Genomic DNA, 11355 nt, shown 5'->3' with positions numbered 1-11355 from the left:
TATACATTGTAGAACAACGCCCAACTCTAGTCTAAGAATAAATTCACTAAGAACAATAAATTAATTTGTATAACGTAACAACACTTCATTAGGCCAACAACGTATTTGTACTATAAACCAACAAATAGGCCTTTACAGTGCTTCAACGGGTCTTCTGTAAATACTTATGTCATGCAATAAAATGTAAATTAATTACTTAAAAATCATACAATGTGATTTTCTGGATTTTTGTTTTAGATTCCGTCTCTCACAGTTGAAGTGTACCTATGATACAAATTACAGACCTCTACATGCTTTGTAAGTAGGAAAACCAGCAAAATCGGCAGTGATTCAAATACTTGTTCTCCCCACTGTATGTTCTGCACATTGTAAATATCATGTAGGCCTATTTCAGACAGCAAACTCTCATAACATAACAAAAAGAAAGATATCCATTGCATGCTGTTGGAGATGCAACTTCGTGCGTCCTGACGCAAACGTGGCCAGGTGAAATAAAATATTAATTTAAAACAACGTAGGCCTATCTCTCTGGTAGGCTATTCTCCTTGATACCCCGCTTCCTTATTAGCTTGTATCCCAGTGAGCAGAGTTTCAGATGTCAAATTCATGGTCGCTGTCCATTACCGAGAGGTGCATCTCCGGACTGCACGCGCTGCAGGTGGGGGTGTATTCTGTCCCGGCCAGAACGCGCATGACGCCTGGTTGCATCCCGTGGTGCGCGAGCCTGGGAAATATATATATATATAAACTTGTTTTATTATAATATCACCAGTTCACCACCCAGATCTTCTGAACGTAAGTTGTGGGTTAGCCTCAGCCCGTCTGCACTAAACTGAGATTAAATCACGTTTATTTACTTTATTAATGACAATGACCTGTTCTTGTTGGCGGCCGTGGTCTCTCTGTCTCCGACCAGTTTCCGACCTGAGTTGGAGTGAGCCCGATGGCGCGCGCCAGCTCCCGTTTCATCGCGGGGTCTGGGTAGGGGTCCTGGAGGTACCATTCCCTCAGCAGGCCCCGCGTCCGCTCCTGGGAATCATCATCATCATCACGATCATCGTCACCATCATCATCATAAACTGTAGGTTATTTATGAGAAAATAAAGAACGTTGCGCTTCAAGTAATTCAAACAACAGGTAGATACATTGAAATGAAATGTATCCATAACAATTAAGGTATATAATTACACCTCCTGAAGAGCCATAGGCTAGTGCATATTAAATACCAATAATCACCAATAAAACAAACAGACCTTGAAGCAGTGTGTCTTCCTCTCGCCATCCCAGATCGTTCTTGGTAACGGGATCTTCTTCCTTACACGGTACTTGTCCAGCGGTCCCTGCGACCGCCCGCGCAGCCTCTCAGCCTCCCCGTTGTGCGCCTCGAGCAACATGGCCTGTAGCTTACCTTGCGAGGCGCAGTGCGTAAAGCTGTGTTTCTCCAGGATGCAATAGAGCTCGCGGTAGTTCCCGGTGTGAAAGGCGACCACAGCATGCGCCCTCCGGACTGATTCATGCTCGGCGATGGAGCACGCGCCACCTGGGACCACCTGCAGGGACCACAGGAACCGCGCAAGCCGCTCGACGTCCCCGATCTCCTCCAGAGTCTCACACACACTGGCCACCTGACAACAACAACAACAACTATCATCTCCAAAAGTAAGACACACAACACAAATAAACAAACACAAACCTGCGCTGCGTAGAAGCGGAGCCCCGGGAGAGCAGAGGCAGGTGCACACGTGGTAGGCTCCTCCGGTAAGAGCGTGCCGGGCAGGAAGAGATGGGCGTGAAAGAGCTCGAGCGGCGACCTGAACACCATCGGGTCAACGAAGAGAAGAGAGAAGAAAAAGACAGTTGTCTGTTATGAGCTCGCTGGTCTGGTGGAGTCTTTCTCTAGCTCACCTGAAGGGCAGAGTGGGACCCTAGTGAAGGGCAGGGTGGGACCCTAGGTCTGCATCTCCATTTGGTGTCCTGCTGGAGGGGGCGGGGCTATGAAAGCAGCGATGCCAATCACAGCGTAGCAGGCGTCAGACCCTCTCCTCTCCTCTCCTCTCCTACCTCCCGGCTCCTTTCCCAGACTTTATGCACGTACAGACTGTGATGTGTCTTACACTTATTTGTCACATGCACCGAACACAACAGGTGTAACCTTTACCGTGAAATGCTTACTTATTAGCCCCTTCCCAACAACGCAGAGTTAAAAAGTAAGACAATTTGCAAATTAAAATAGAAAACAGTAACACAATCAATTAAAATAACCAGGCTATATACAAGGACTACCGGTACCAAGTCAATGTGCAGGTGTACGAGGTATTTCAGGTAATATGTACATGTAGGTAGGGGTAAAGGTGACTAGGCAATCAGTATAGATAGTAAACAGAGTAGTAGCAGCTATGGGGATAGTGTGTGTATGTGTGTGGTAAATATGCATGTGTGTGTGTAATTTGTGTGTGTTGGAGTGTAAGTATGTGTGAGTGTGTGGACAGAGTCCCAGTGAGTGTGCATACATAGATTTTTGGCCTTCAAGAGGTGCCCAATCTGCCAGGGCACCCAGGCCATCTTCTAGGGGACAAAGGCCATTAACCAAAATAGCCAATGAAATTGATTTAAAAACGGAAAAACACTAGCTATTCTGTTAAGAAAAACATTAGTGTATGTAAATGTACATAAACAATTTGCGTAGGTGATAGCCTATGCATATTAGCTACAGCATGTCATGTCCAGACCAATGCTAAGATGAGGGAGGCGCCTGAAAATGTAGCCAAACTTTAATTCAATTTTTAATTAGGCCTACATATATACAGTATAGGTTAAACGCCAGTCATGTTTGACAAATATAATGTAGGATCATTATTAATATTAACATCTAAAGGCTTGATTCTGTCAACATACTTGAGGCACTGTTCTTAAGGCACTGTTTGTTCAAATAGGAGAGAAAGGCCAGTGAGAAAGGCCACCCACCTTGCAATCTGAGTCAAGGCAGTCAACATTTTGAAACTATTGAACAATAAACATAATTGTTTTAAACCTGGACGTTTTTGTCATTTTATGAGGCATGTCTTATCGTGTTCCAACCATAGGACTGTTAAGGGGATTCTCTTATAAACACTTCCACATATGCCATTGAAACCAGAATTTCTCTCATGTTCTCAACTTTCTTTCGGTGTCCAGCAGCCAAAGACACAATCCTAGTCATATTAACAACCCATGCTCGTTGTTGCGTCTTTAGATCTTACCTCTTTCAACATTTCTAAAAGATATTTCAATCGTTGTCATATGAACCCACTCGCATTTGCGGTGCACTTTTGAGAACGGTGTTTTGCATTTTTGAACATTCGGCTTACTGCCACGTGTGCATGCTGTACTTAATGTGAAGAAATAGCCTAACAGTTTATCAACATTTTAATCTAAACATTCTGATCTGTTGCATCAGCCTCATTTTTGATAGTGGTTGTATTAATTTGGGATCTAGCATGCTTACTTTTCTAGGGAGTATTACGGCCACACAAGGGGGCATCGACGGCCATGCTGCCGGGAAATTCGAGGCCTGGGCTTATGGCTTGGGGGTAGAAGCTGTACAGGTGCCTTTTGGTCCCAGACTTGGCGCTCCGGTACCGCTTGCCGTGCGGTAGAAGAGTGTACAGTCTATGGCTTGAGTGGATGGGGTCTTGGACAATTTTCCGGGCCTTCTTCTGACACCGCCTGGTATAGAGGTCCTGGATGGCAGGGAGCTCGGCCCCAGTGATGCACCACCCTCTGCAGTGCCTTGCGATTGAGGGTGGTGCAGTTGCCATACCAAGCGGTGATGCAGCCAGTCAATATGCTCTCAATGGTGCAGCTGTAGAACTGTTTGAGGATATGAGGGGCCATGACAAATATTTTCAACCTCCTGAGGGGGAAGAGGCGCTGCCACGCCTTCTTCAGGACAGAGCTGGTGTGAGAGGACCATATTAAGTCCTTAGTGATGTGGTCACAAAGGAACTTGAAGCTCCCGACCTGCTCCACTACAGTGCTGTCGATGTGGATGGGGGCGTGCTCGCCCCTCCATTTCCTGTATTCCACGATCAGCTCCTTTGTCTTGCTGACATTGAGGGAAATTTGTTGTCCTGGCACAACCTTGAGTTGTATGTCCATATCGTCTGTCAGACAAGTTTCTGAAAAACATAGAATATTACAGTTTTTCACATCCCGTTGGTAGGAAACTCTCTAATGGAGTTCATCCATCTTGTTCTCAAGTGACCGGACATTTGACAATAAAATGGAGTAGAGTGCCGGAATATTTTCTCTGCGTCTGAGTCTAACAAGGACTCCAGTCCTCCTTCCACATCTTTGCTTGCGGTGCTTGGGTTCCCGAACAATGGAGTAGGGTACGATGTAAACAAGGGAACAGCTGAGTTGGACTTGAAGTAGGAGCTGAAATCAAGGTTGAAGTCGAGGTCAGTAGCTGTAGTTTCGTAGTACAAAAGTACTTGCCGGTCATAGGTGATAATGGTTTGAGCTTTCTGTGCAAAAAAGTAAGGATAAACATGGGGAAAAAACTCATAAAATAGTCGGGTTGGAGCAAGAAAGATGACGTCCATCTCTGTCGGCATCATCTTATCTGACATGAGGATGAGAAGAGAAGAGTGTGTTAAAAAAAAGGTTACAGTTTATACAGAAAAAGTTGATGATAATAAAGATGATTACATCAGGTGTCTTCTGAATTCTTTAATGTGAATGGAGAATCTCAATTGGATTTCCTCGATTCCTTGCGTCCACTCCTCGCGTCCTTTTGAAAAAGGTCAAAGGTTAAGATTAAGATCACCTTATTGGTCAATTTCACACAATGTCCAACCGAAATTTGACTTCCACTTTTAACCCAACCCCTCCGAAAGACACATACATACAGGTCAAAGGTAATTGTGGAGAGGAGGGGAGGGAACATGTAAACAAATGCGCTTGTAAGAAATTAGACTCTCCTTCTCCACTATAACGTCATCAGGCAAAGGACATTTACAGAAGTGGAATCCAAAAAAACATGTGTAAAGTGGTAAGAAGATACAGTATGTAGCTAGTTGTGCTAAACATTTTATAGATGAAGGGATAAGTATCATATCAAACAGCTGTTTCAGAGGGGTTGCGGATTTCAAAACTCTTCCGTGGTAGGATACATCTGAGCATCCTCTGCCAGAGCAGGCAATTGAGGAGCATTTCAGTGGTGCAACTGGGTAAGGTGCTTCATTAGGGCAGTCACGTGTGTTAGCAAGGCTGATGTCCTGGGTTCGAGCCTCGGTATGAGCCGAATTAGGAGGCAGTGGTATTTGCAAAGCAAGCAGCGTGACGCCCTTTGCAATGGTGCCGTTACCCGGATCTGCAGTTGTGCTCAGTTCAACCCTGGGATTGCTGTGGAGTGAGTTTGGGGGGTGAATGTAGCAGATGGGGATCTGTGAAACTCTCGACTTATGCTGCCGAATAGCTAGCTTTTCGGTGGCACGACTGGGATAAGACGCTTCAGGAGGTTGAGGAGATTCACCTATGTTAGCGAGGCTGAGGTCCTGGGTTCCAGCCTCGCTATTGATCTGAATCAGGAGGAAGAGGTACTCGCTAAGCAAGCAGTGTGGCCTCCTTTACACAAGGAATATTCCTTTCATATTCTAGACATGATAACTTTTGAACTGATTGCCAATATTCCAAAGGACTGGATAATGAAATGCCTAAATCAAATCAAGGCAAATTTGATTTGTCACATGCACCGAATACAACAGGTGTAGACCTTACCGTGAAATGCTTACTTACAAGCCCTTAACCAACAATGGGGGGGGGGGGGGGGTCAATGTAAATAGTCCGGGTGGCCATTTGATTAATTGTTCAGCAGTCTTATAGCTTGGGGGTAGAAGCTGTTAAGGAGCCTTTTGGACCTAGTCTTGGCGCTCTGGTACCGCTTGCTGTGTGGTATTAGAAGAGAACAGTCTATAACCTGGATGACTGGAGTCTTTGACAATCTTCTGACATCCTTTAAATGGGTCATCTATTAAGCAGCCCCTGGGTACTATCCAGCTTTTACATGTACAGTGAGGGGAAAAAGTAATTGATCCCCTGCTGATTTTGTACGTTTACCCACTGACAAAGACATGATCAGTCTATAATTTTAATGGTAGGTTTATTTGAACAGTGAGAGACAGAATAACAACAAAAAAATCCAGAAGAATGCATGTCAAAAATGTTATAAATTGATTTGCATTTTAATGAAGGAAATAAGTATTTGACCCCTCTGCAAAACATGACTTAGTACTTGGTGGCAAAACCCTTGTTGGCAATCACAGAGGTCAGACGTTTCTTGTAGTTGGCCACCAGGTTTGCACACATCTCAGGAGGGATTTTGTCCCACTCCTCTTTGCAGATCTTCTCCAAGTCATTAAGGTTTCGAGGCTGACGTTTGGCAACTCAAACCTTCAGCTCCCTCCACAGATTTTCTATGGGATTAAGGTCTGGAGACTGGCTAGGCCACTCCAGGACCTTAATGTGCTTCTTCTTGAGCCACTCCTTTGTTGCCTTGGCCGTGAGTTTTGGGTCATTGTCATGCTGGAATACCCATCCACGACCCATTTTCAATGCCCTGGCTGAGGCAAGGAGGTTCTCACCCAAGATTTGACGGTACATAGCCCCGTCCATCGTCCCTTTGATGCGGTGAAGTTGTCCTGTCCCCTTAGCAGAAAAACCACCCCCAAAGCATAATGTTTCCACCTCCATGTTTGACGATGGGGATGGTGTTCTTGGAGTCATAGGCAGCATTCCTCCTCCTCCAAACACGGCGAGTTGAGTTGATGCCAAAAAGCTCGATTTTGGTCTCATCTGACCACAACACTTTCACCCAGTTCTCCTCTGAATCATTCAGATGTTCATTGGCAAACTTCAGACGGGCCTGTATATGTGCTTTCTTGAGCAGGGGGACCTTGCGGGCGCTGCAGGATTTCAGTCCTTGACGGCGTAGTGTGTTACCAATTGTTTTCTTGGTGACTATGGTCCCAGCTGCCTTGAGATCATTGACAAGATCCTCCCGTGTAGTTCTGGGTTGATTCCTCACCGTTCTCATGATCATTGCAACTCCACGAGGTGAGATCTAACATGGAGCCCCAGGCCGAAGGGAGATTGACAGTTCTTTTGTGTTTCTTCCATTTGCGAATAATCGCACCAACTGTTGTCACCTTCTCACCAAGCTGCTTGGCGATGGTCTTGTAGCCCATTCCAGCCTTGTGTAGGTCTACAATCTTGTCCCTGACATCCTTGGAGAGCTCTTTGGTCTTGGCCATGGTGTAGAGTTTGGAATCTGATTGATTGATTGCTTCTGTGGACAGGTGTCTTTTATACAGGTAACAAACTGAGATTAGGAGCACTCCCTTTAAGAGTGTGCTCCTAATCTCAGTTTGTTACCTGTATAAAAGACACCTGGGAGCCAGAAATCTTTCTGACTGAGAGGGGGGTCAAATACTTATTTCCCTCATTAAAATGCAAATCAATTCATAACATTTTTGACATGCGTTTTTCTGGATTATTTTGTTGTTATTCTGTCTCTCACTGTTCAAATAAACCTACCATTAAAATTATAGACAGATCATTTCTTTGTCAGTGGGCAAACGTACAAAATCAGCAGGGGATCAAATACTTTTTTCCCTCACTGTATACTGAACAAAAATATAAACAAAACATGCAACAATTTAAAAGATTTTACTGAGTTACAGTTCATATAAGGAAATCAGTCAACTGAAATAAATTAATTAAGCCCTAATCTATGGATTTCACATGACTGGGAATACAGACATGCATCTGTGGGTCACAGATACCTTTATAAAATGGTAGGGGCAGGATCAGAAAACCAGTCAGTATCTGCCACCATTTGCCTCATGCAGCGCGACACATCTCCTTTGCATAGAGTTGATCAGGCTGTTGATTGTGGCCTGTGGAATGTTGTCCCACTCCTCTTCAATGGCTTTGCGAATGTGCTGTCATATACACTGCTCAAAAAAATAAAGGGAACACTAAAATAGCACATCCTAGATCTGAATGAATGAAATAATCTTATTAAATACTTTTTTCTTTACATAGTTGAATGTGCTGACAACAAAATCACACAAAAATGATCAATGGAAATCAAATTTATCAACCCATGGAGGTCTGGATTTGGAGTCACCCTCAAAATTAAAGTGGAAAACCACACTACAGGCTGATCCAATTTTGATGTAATGTCCTTAAAACAAGTCAAAATGAGGCTCAGTAGTGTGTGTGGCCTCCACGTGCCTGTATGACCTCCCTACAATGCCTGGGCATGCTCCTGATGAGGTGGCGGTGAGGGATCTCCTCCTAGACCTGGACTAAAGCAACCGCCAACTCCTGGACAGTCTGTGGTGCAACGTGGCATTGGTGGATGGAGCGAGACATGATGTCCCAGATGTGTTCAATTGGATTCAGGTCTGGGGAACGGGCGGGCCAGTCCATAGCATCAATGCCTTCCTCTTGCAGGAACTGCTGACACACTCCAGCCACATGAGGTCTAGCATTGTCTTGCATTAGGAGGAACCCAGGGCCAACCGCACCAGCATATGGTCTCACAAGGGGTCTGAGGATCTCATCTCGGTACCTAATAGCAGTCAGGCTACCTCTGGCGAGCACATTGAGGGCTGTGCGGCCCCCAAAGAAATGCCACCCCACACCATGACTGACCCACCGTCAAACCGGTCATGCTGGAGGATGTTGCAGGCAGCAGAACGCTCTCCACGGCGTCTCCAGACTCTGTCACGTCTCTCACATGTGCTCAGTGTGAACCTGCTTTCATCTGGGAAGAGCACAGGGGCCAGTGGCGAATTTGCCAATCTTGGTGTTCTCTGGCAAATGCCAAACGTCCTGCACGGTGTTGGGCTGTAAGCACAACCCCCACCTGTGGACGTCGGGCCCTCATACCACCCTCATGGAGTCTGTTTCTGACCGTTTGAGCAGACACATGCACATTTGTGGCCTGCTGGAGGTCATTTTGCAGGGCTCTGGCAGTGCTCCTCCTGCTCCTCCTTGCACAAAGGCGGAGGTAGCGGTCCTGCTGCTGGGTTGTTGCCCTCCTACGGCCTCCTCCACGTCTCCTGATGTACTGGCCTGTCTCCTGGTAGCGCCTCCATGCTCTGGACACTACGCTGACAGACACAGCAAACCTTCTTGCCACAGCTCGCATTGATGTGCCATCCTGGATGAGCTGCACTACCTGAGCCACTTGTGTGGGTTGTAGACTCCGTCTCATGCTACCACTAGAGTGAAAGCACCGCCAGCATTCAAAAGTGACCAAAACATCAACCAGGAAGCATAGGAACTGAGAAGTGGTCTGTGGTCACCACCTGCAGAACCACTTCTTTATTGGGGGTGTCTTGCTAATTGCCTATAATTTCCACCTGTTGTCTATTCCATTTGCACAACAGCATGTGAAATGTATTGTCAATCAGTGTTGCTTCCTAAGTGGACAGTTTGATTTCACAGAAGTGTGATTGACTTGGAGTTACATTGTGTTGTTTAAGTGTTCCCTTTATTTTTTGAGCAGTGTACGTTGATCCAGAGCATCCCAAACATGCTCAATGGGTGACATGTCTGGTTAGTATGCAGGCTATGGAGGAATTGTGACATTTTCAGCTTCCAGGAATTGTGTACAGATCCTTGTGACATGGGGCCGTGCATTATCATGCTGAAACATGAGGTGATGGCGGCAGATGAATGGCATGACAATGGCCCTCAGGATCTCGTCACGGTGTCTCTGTGCATTCAAACTGCCATCGATAAAATGCAATTGTTGTCCGTAGCTTATGCCTGCCGATACCATAACCCCACCTCCACCATGGGGCACTCTGTTCACAACGTTGATATCAGCATAACGCTTGCTCACACTGCACCATACACGTGGTCTGCGGTTGTGAGGCCGGTTGGATGTACTACCAAATTCTCTAAAACGACGTTGGAGGCGTCTTATGGTAGAGACATGAACATTCAATTATCTGGCAACAGCTCTGGTGGACATTCCTGCAGTCAGCATGCCAATTGCACGCTCCCTCAAAACTTGAGACATCTGTGGCATTGTGTTGTGTGACAAAACTGCACATTTTAGTGTGGCCTTTTGTCTCCAGCACAAGGTGCACCTGTGTAATGATCATGCTGTTTAATCAGCTTCTTGATATGCCACACCTGTCAGGTGGATGGATGATCTTGGCAAAGGAGAAATGCTCACTAACAGGGATGTAAACAAATTTGTGCACAAAATCTGAGAAAAATGTAGCTTTTTGTGAGTATGGAACATTTCTGGGATCTTTTATTTCAGCTCATGAAACATGGGACCAACACTTCACATGTTGCATTGATATTTTTGTTCAGTGTAGATTAATTACGTTTATAGAGCAAAGGTTCTGCACTGCAGCTGCCTTGAATAGTTATTTCACATGAACACGTCAACTATAAAGGCTATTACAAAGAAATGCCTTTATAGTGGTCCTCTGTAGCTCAACTGGTAGAGCACGGCGCTTGTAACGCCAAGGTAGTGGGTTCAATCCCCGGGACCACCCATACACAAAAATGTATGCACGCATGACTGTAAATCGCTTTGGATTAAAGCGTCTGCTAAATGGCATATTATTATATTACGGGAGGTGCCATTTGGAGCAGTATAATATACTCTGACCTCATCCTTGACTGTTAGACAATTACATTATTGAAAGAACATTATAACTTCACCTATAACAAACTCACAGACAGTAGTTAGAATGAATGGTAGAGACAAATCTCTGGTATTGGTATACTGAATGATAACATTTTGTTATGATGGGGTCTCTCAGGCTTCAAGGAATACAAGTCCCAAGTTCACTGTCTTGCCTTGCCAGTGTACAGTCGTGGTCAAAAGTTTTGAGAATGACACAAGTATTGGTCTTCACAAAGTTCACTGCTTCAGTGTTATGAGATATTTTTGTCAGATGTTACTATTGTATACTGAAGTATAATTACAAGCATTCCATAAGTGTCAAAGGCTTTTATTGACAATTACATTAAGTTTATGCAAAGAGTCAATATTTGCAGTGTTGACCCTTCTTTTTCAAGACCTCTGCAATCCGCCCTGGCATGCTGTCAATTAACTTCTGGGCCACATCCTGAATGATGGCAGCCCATTCTTGCATAATCAATGCTTGGAGTTTGTCAGAATTTGTGGGGTTTTGTTTGTCCACCCGCCTCTTGAGGATCGACCACAAGTTCTCAATGGGATTAAGGCCTGGGGAGTTTCCTGGCCATGGACCCAAAATGTTGATGTTTTGTTCCCCGAGCCACTTAGTTATCACTTTTGCCTTATGGCAAGGTGCT

General features: G+C 45.2%; 1 pseudogene across 1 annotated transcript; it reads right to left on the bottom strand.

Annotated features, from left to right (window-relative positions):
* Positions 1 to 591: 591 nt before the first annotated feature.
* Positions 592 to 1822, bottom strand: LOC311100386 (homeobox protein SIX3-like; annotated as a pseudogene). The gene is made up of 4 exons: positions 1694 to 1822; positions 1254 to 1625; positions 876 to 1029; positions 592 to 724 (listed from the first exon to the last, which is right to left on the bottom strand). The product of its transcript is annotated as a homeobox protein SIX3-like (transcript).
* Positions 1823 to 11355: the final 9533 nt, after the last annotated feature.

This window comes from Coregonus lavaretus (genome assembly GCF_964263955.1).
Source record: "Coregonus lavaretus genome assembly, chromosome: 25".
Classification (NCBI taxonomy): domain Eukaryota; kingdom Metazoa; phylum Chordata; class Actinopteri; order Salmoniformes; family Salmonidae; genus Coregonus; species Coregonus lavaretus.
This window is presented reverse-complemented; position numbering and strand designations above follow the sequence as displayed.